The sequence below is a fragment of the Chenopodium album genome, chromosome 12 (assembly GCF_948465745.1).
Source record: "Chenopodium album chromosome 12, dcCheAlbu1.1, whole genome shotgun sequence".
Taxonomy (NCBI): Eukaryota; Viridiplantae; Streptophyta; class Magnoliopsida; order Caryophyllales; family Amaranthaceae; genus Chenopodium; species Chenopodium album.
Window position 1 is genome coordinate 40,801,152 of NC_137845.1, and position 8,272 is coordinate 40,809,423.

At 33.9% G+C, this 8,272-nt stretch overlaps 1 non-coding gene across 1 annotated transcript; it reads left to right on the top strand.

Annotated features, from left to right (window-relative positions):
* Positions 1–1,336: 1,336 nt before the first annotated feature.
* Positions 1,337–1,442, top strand: LOC145573306 (small nucleolar RNA R71). The gene has a single exon (XR_014097355.1). It is a non-coding gene; the product is annotated as a small nucleolar RNA R71 (small nucleolar RNA).
* The last annotated feature ends 6,830 nt before the right edge of the window (positions 1,443–8,272 follow it).

An 8,272-nucleotide genomic window follows, 5' to 3' on the forward strand; every position in this document is an offset into this window, starting at 1 on the left:
CGAGTTTTTTGAGTTTTAAAATCGATTTTAATCCAATTTTTATTCGATCTTCTTTTGGGTATAATTTGATTTTAATTATGGGTACATGCTTTTTCTGGGGTGTTTTGTTTATTTTTAATTTATTGATGCAGGTATTTTTAATTATGGGTACATGATATTTCTGGGGTACATGATTTTAATTTATTTTTTTGTTTTGATTGATGCAGGTATTTTGATTAAGATCTTAAATCGAAGAATCATGATGCAGGAATATTGTTTTTGATGTTGTATGGGGTTTTTTGGATTTTGATGATGTATATTTGTTTTTTGATTTGTATTGTAAATTTTTTTTTTTTATTTATATGTTGTAATTGATGAATTTTATTGATTCATATTGTAAATAAAATTTCGATTATATAGATTGATATTGTTTGATTTATATTTTGATGTTTGTAAATTTTTTTGACTGAATTGTTTGTTATATTTCTTTTTGAAAAAGACAAGACAAAAAAAAAAAAAAAAAAAAAAAAATGTATGCATTGCCACCGGTTAACCGGTGGCAAAAACAATTAATACCCAAAAAAAAATAAGCGCGAAACGATAATTGCCACCGGTTAACCGGTGGCAATACTCCTTTTTGCCACCGGTTTTGAACCGGTGGCCTTTGCTTCGGAGTATTGCCACCCCCCAACTGACCACCGGTTCAAAACCGGTGGCATTGGGGGGTTTTGAACCGGTGGCCAATTCATATTTTCGCCTAGTGTATAGTTGTCAAAATTTCCATGGTTGTTGTAATTCCTATTCCATTGACCTCTTTGATTCTCAAACCTAGAATCATTATTATTTGACACATAGTTCACATGGTCATTCACATTTCCATCTTGATCATCACAAACATCCGTACATGCATGAGGGCAATTAGAAGCATCATGATCATACAATCCACAAACATCACAAACCAAGCAACCACTAGGCATGTTACTAGAATAGGGAAAGGGTTAAGAGTTAGAAGACATACCTCTCCCCTTAGAGGGAGGGAAGATTTGAAACTTGGGAGGTAGCACTTTCTAACTTTGCCTTGATAGTGGACATTTCCTTCCCCATGTTTGTCATTTGTGAGGACAAGTTGTTTATGGCATTAAGATGATCAATCGAGTACACCGAAGAACTACTCTTGCTAGTTGACTACCTTTCACCATCTTGCCAATCTCTTTAGTACCTCACTACGTCTTCAATTATGTCTACCACTTCCTCCTCCGTTTTATTCATAATGGGACCTCCGGCTTCTTCATCAAGACACGACTTTCCTTGAAGACTTAAGCCACCATAGAAGATTTGAATAATTTGGTAAGTAGTAATTCCGTGGTGAGGATATTCTTTTTGATACTCCTTGTACCTCTCCCATGCTTCATAGAGGCTTTCACTAGACTTTTGCTTGAAACCTTGAATCAAAGATCTAGCCTCCGTCGTTTTCTTTTGTGGGTAGAAACGGGATAGAAATTCCTTGGTCACTTCGTCCCATGTCCTTAGAGAATTGGGTTTGACCTCCTTGTCCAACAATTCTAAGGCACGCCCTATGAGAGAAAAGGGAAAAATCTTGAGGCAGATGAGTTCTTGGGAAATTCCATTCACTTTGATAATGTTTCAATACTTTTCAAACTCTTTGAGATGGTTTAGCGGGATTTCATGTTTAGCCCTACTAAATTGTGGCATCTCTATCAAAGTGATCATTATCGGCCTTATTTCAAAGTCATTTGCCGGTGTTGTAGGTGGAGCAATCTTACTTTCAAACTTATATGCACCTGGGATCCCCAATTCCTTCAACGCCACCCTTGGATTTTCACTTATCCTTGCTTGTTCTTCTTGTTGTGGTTCCTCTTCACTTGGAGGGCTAGAACTCAAAGAACGTCTAGCAACTCTTATCCTTGCAATTGTCCTCTCAATTTCCGGATCAAGTGGCACTAGTGAACGACCACGTGCTCTACGCATACAACCTCAAAAGAAACAATTAGTAGCACGGAAAAAATGTAGGCAAAAAGAGAAAAATCTTTTTGTATTTTCCAATTAAAAATGAAGTAGACTCAACAACTATAACAAAGCACCAATATCACTCCCCGGCAACAACGCCATTTTGACGTGTGGTAATCAAGGTCGTTGAAATCTAAAGCACCACCAACCAAACAATTAAGAAAGTCAAATCCTAGTGTAGAACAAGTCCGAGTCGAACCACGAGGAGTGAGAGGGAGAATGCTATAGCCTATGGTCAAGCTACTTCGAAGAATGAGAGGTGAAGTGAATTGAATTGTAACTAAGGTTTCAATTAACTAATCAAGTCAAGAAAATCAATATGCTAAACACTAGGGATTAAGGTTCCACATGCAAGCTTAATGACTATACTAATCGAGGAAGAACTCAATTGATTCAAACGTTGCAAAGGACAAACAATAGTTGCAATTAATAGAATTCAAGAGCTATCTCCTATAAGTCAAGCTAGGGTTCACTATGAATGACTAACAAGGAAAATCACAATCAACTTCAACCAATTAAAGCAATTCTCAAATCAAGGGTTCATGTCATTGAAATTTGCTATGCAATCTTGATTAATCATCTTCGTTGATCACTCCTAATCAAATTAATCACATGCACAACAATGTCAACCAATTTAATTGCAACAATTCAATCAACCAAGAATCATCAACTAGCAAAAATCATCAATCAAGCATGCTTCCCCTTCTCCCTAGCTACTAATCTACTCACAAATCATAATGGACATCATTTCAAGCTTAATTAAAGAGAAAATCAAATTCAACAAATTCTCAAACCAAAGATCAACAATCAAATCAAATATTCAAGAATTAAAGGAAAGAGCAAGCAAAAGTAAATTCAAAGAAAGAAATTCTCACTAATTTTCATTGACTGAAGATGAAATCCAATCTCAAAGATGTAATTTGAAGTACAAAACAAGTAATGTAAAGTTTCTCTCTCTACTAAATCTGGAAATAAGTCTCAAGTACAAGTGAAATCGTCCTCCCCTAAAAAAGGAAAAGTAAAGGGGTATATATAGTAAAACAAGCGTAGAGGATCGGAGCAGGGCCGTGCGCACGCACCATAGGGGCTTGCACACGCGCACCCCTGCTTTGGTGTTGCGGCGTGCATGGCTCCTCTTGCTCGCTCGTAGATCCTTGTGCGAAGTTTTGCTCCTAGCGCTCTCTTGCATCCCTACCGTTGGTGCTCTCATGATGATGCCCGCGAGGAGGGCAGCCCTTGATCTTCAAATATTTGCGCTTTCATGACCTAGAATCAATGAGGGCGCAACCGTGAGAGCGCAGCAAATAAAACTTTGAAACTTCACTAACAAAAATTCAAGTAAAAGTAAGAGAGAAAGAAAAATGAATAGAAACTAAACTAAAATAGCTAAATAAGAACATAAATCATGAAAAACTCATAAAAGTGAACGAAAAACCAAAATGAGTTATAAAGATGGAAAATAAAAGAAAACTAGAAAGATTATATGAAAATAAAGCAAGAAAATATAGAAAAAGTAATTAAAAGCTATTCTATTGAGCGCCATAAATAACGCTCATCACCAAGAGATAGCTCATTCGTTGGTGCAATGGTGCCTTATTGAAGTCTAACGTGCCAACATATATATGCACCATCATGGCAGCTCATTGAGGCTTGATTTTGGGTTAGTTGGCTGTCTTCATCAAGCGTCTTGCCACATCATCATCCATTATCGAATGATATTGTAGCTTATGTTTAATTATTTTATTTTTATTTTATATTTTGTAATTTCTGTAGCTCAGAATTGAGGAAATTATAAACATTCAAAGAGACTTATTTTCTCCTTCGGCTTTTTATTATTTTTATACGTTTGTTCTCTGTTCTTTCTAGCCATAGTTTTTCTTGGGCAATTCCACGGAATCCTTCATGGATTGCTCTCAAGTTTGTTACATTAATTCATTAAGGTATTTTATTTCTTTCTTTTAATTATGCTTTCTCTATTAGATTTAGTTTTAATTATTTATTTCATGATAGAGTAGTTTATTTATAGGGTTTGGGAATCCATACAATTAATTTTGATTGATGTTATTGATATTTTGATTATTCATATCTCTAATTGATAATGTTTTATTGTTAATCTTGCAACCTGATAAATTATTTGAGGAATTATTGTTAATAAGAGTTTTAATCGAAAGATCTACTTTTAGAGGTTTACCTACAATTAGCAATTCTGATTATGCTAGTGACCGAACTACAAATGCTGCATTGAGAGCGTTAAGACCCAACCGTAGGCTTAACAATTTCTCTAGATACTTGATTGATCAATTTGTTATTGGTATTTTGATTAGATTTAGAAATATAAACATGGTGAACCATAGCCGTAGGACTTTTTATTAACTGTATTCTTATTTTAGTACTGTGTAGACTAGTTTCCTATCCCTATTTCGTGATATAGTTTAGTTTCTTTAAATATATAGAAGTTAGATTGTATAGCCATCTCCCTATGGATTCGACTTTACTTACCCTACTACATTGCTAGTTGGTTTTATTAGGATTTTATTCTTGATAGGTGTATGACAACCTTTCAATATTCATTCAGTATTGCTAATGGTTAAGGATTCTTACCTTAATGTATTTTAAGTAAAGGAATATTCGCTAACTAAGTGAATCATAATTGTGTTATTTAGAGAGATGAATAATTTCCAATATAACTTAGAATATTATTATGGTTTGATGAGTGTCATTTATGGCCCTCATTTGATGAGTGTTTAGGTTGTTTTCACCTTCTTTTTATAGCTTTCTTTCTTAATAAATGCTAGGTTTAATTCATTTGTTCATTAGTTTCCTTATTCTTGCTTATTTTCTGTTTTCGTCCACTTTTGTGGATTTTCTTGTGTTTTTCCCATTTATTTGTTTTTTTCCTTTGTTTGTAGGTTTAAGGCGAAGCCCAAGACCCGTCATGATGATTCTCCGGGTTGAAGAAGCTTTTTGGTGTAAAGCTTTAGCTCAGGAAGCTCATGGAACAAGTGATGGCTAACTCTAAGTCTCCAAGACTAAGTGGTTGCGCTCTCATGAAATCATGGTGTTGAACCCACCGTAAACTTCATTTTAAAACTGCCATCCCTAGGGACGATCATGAGGAGCGAACCATGAATATCACGCACGCACTGAAGAAGTGCTCTGTTCCAAACTTCGCGGGTGCGCATGAAAGAAGTGCGTGTGCGCAAGGCAAGCATCACTGGGCCACGGCAGGTCACAAAACTACAACAAGTTTTAATTTCATAAAGAAGTTTGTGCAAGGGTTACGCGACCTTTGCACGGGTGCGCATGTTTTCTTTTCGCCCGCCCCACCTAAGGGCTCGGATTCCATACCCATATTATCGCGAGCGTGCACTTATTTAGGAAGGTTGTGCTCGATGGGTCTATTTCGGGATATTTGCCTCATTTCCTTTGTACGATAAATAACATTTCTCTTTTATTTCTTCATTATGCAATTTTTAGAATTCATTCTTAGCTTAGTTGAGAGTTTCTCTCTTTAGATTAGGGTTAGTTTTAGGAGTAGTTTTAGAGAGAGAGAGAGAGAGAGAGAGGGATTTTAATGGTGATTTGAGAGATTGAATATACAAGGGTGACAATTGTATTGAAGATCTTCTCAATTATCAATGAGCATTTCTAACTCTATCTCATGTTATTGCTTTTTATTTGGTTTTGATGATTGATTCTTAATTGGTGTAGTTGTCCTTCAATATTTGTTGATTCTTGATTTCATTTTCTTGCCTTTATTTGATGATGATTGTTAGTGAATAGTTGCTTTGCTAGGGTTTGGGTAAAACTTGTATGATTGATTGATTATGTTTAATTTGGGAATTACGTTGATTGATTGTTGAGATTAAATTGATTAGTGAAAGTTTGCATGTGCTTAGTTTGATTAGGCCTTGAGAACTATGCTAAATTGCATTGTAGATCCTAATGACATGACCACTTGATTTAGGATTCACAACTGTTGATTAGTTTAAACTGTGATTTTCCTAGTTTGTCATTCATAAAGGAAACCTAGCTTAACGATTAGTAGATAGCTCTTTGATTCCAATTGATAGCTCTTATCGTTAGTTTTCAAAACCGTTGATTGACTTAACCTTCCCAAGTTGTTGCAATTGTCATGATTACATGTTGATTCCATTCCCTAGTGTTTCATTTGTTTGACTCTTGTTTGGTTTGGTAGTTGTGTAGTCTTTCCTCACCTTCGATTTCGACCTAGCTTATGCATTGATTGAAAGCACTTGAACATAACCGTTCCTAGTGGTTCCACCCTAGACTTACCTCTATATTTGTATTCAGGTTTGTTAAGTGATTATATATTTTGTTTGGCTCTAGGGAGGATTAGTCAACGATCTAGTTTTCCCTACGTCATGGTTCTATTTATGAAAATAAAGTAATATGAGAATGTTTTCTATATAATATACAAATGGTAGGTGTATAGTGGAAAGTTTCCTTCCCTAAGATATGATTTTTTTTTAGGTAACAAAATGATTCCTCTCCTATGGAATATTTAGCACAATTACATGCCCAGATTGAGCTTAAGCTTTCATGTACATTTTTGATAGATTCATTTAAAAAGGTCAAACACTCCTAGGAAACAACTTGCTAGTTTATTAAATAGTTGTGCACAGCTACACACATTGTTAAAAGTTTATTGTCTTTTATTTTGGCTTGTTGATTTAGCAAATAATTTGAGAGAGCTTGTTCGTTTGTAATTTAATATATAAGTGTTTAGTTATTGGGTAGCATTTGTTAGGTCAAGTGCAACATTGCATATCTAGATCGAGTTAACATGGGGGACCATTTGACTTAAGCAAGAAAACAATTAATTGTAATTATAAATCCATTTCAGAGACTAATGTGGTATATTCACCAAGAACAATTCAAATCCCATTAAGAATATAAAAAAATATTCTCTCTTCCAGATTTTGCTTCACAAGATCTGAGATTGTCCTTTTTAAAAACACAAATAGTCAAAATGGGTTGACATGCATGGCTGCTATTTGGGGTGTCTTAGACGGTGATGAAGATGATGACGAGTCTGAGAAATCAAATGTATGTATAAAGGACTTTGTAGGTCATAAAGTGAGAAAATTAATAATATGAAACAACAAAGGGACCAATTCAACAAAGCTTTATTTTATGGCAAGGAAGGATCCTATATATTAACACGTATTAAGTAAATATTTCTCAGATTCGTGAAGACGAATAGGGAAAATGTACTTGAATGTTGATATTGCTTTAGAACATACCATGAGTTAGGTAGTTCTTGTAATGGTTTTGAAACATGGTTTAACGAGAAATCTTAAGAAATGATGCGGCTATTGCTAGTTGTTACCATCTAGAAAGTGAAGTCCTCCCTACCACCCCAGATTAAGATGACCTTCCGATCCTGAAGGAACTAGTAGAGAGAGCTTCACTAGTCATGCCATAGATATATCTAACCCCATAGATAATTCTATAAACTTTGATGAGAATAAAGTCAAAGCAAGCTCCTTGGGCAAATTAAATTTTCTGAAAGCATTTACCATTTGTTTGATGACATGACAGAATTGTGCTAGGTATTTGTCTTGATGAAAGTTGCGGAATTAGTTGTTTACAATTCTAATGATGTTCCTGATATGATATATTACTGTTTGCATGATGAATATAATAGGCAAATATCTGGTTTATTGTAAATAGAACTGTTTCAACTTAACAAGGTTAGACATGAAAAATCTATAAACGTCAAATATGGATAGAATTGTTGTCAAACTTTAAAATGAGGATTTTAAAAATTCAAAAAAATATTTTGTAATTTTTGTTAAGCAAAATGAGTTTTATGTAAAAAAAAAAATTTGAGGACAAGGAAAACAATTAAATGAATGTTAGATGCACATGGATAGAGTTTTCATGCTCAAAACATGTAATACCCATTATTTTTTAATGTTTGTATTACATAAAATCATGTATTTTATTAGTATAAATACACTTAATAAGTACGTAGTTATATAAGTGTTTTATACAAGTATTTAATAAATATCATAATTTTATTTATTATTATTTTAAAGCAAGTATTTTTCTTAAATTATTACATAGATTTTATAAGTATAGCATATGGAAGAATATTCTAGAAATAACATCCTAAATAATATGTTTTTTCCTTTTTAAGGAATAAGATGATCATCTTATTTAGTGAATCTTCCAGAAGGGATTTCTTAAGTAAAACTAATATATATTATTCTAGAAGATATTTTAAAGCTCCTAAAGT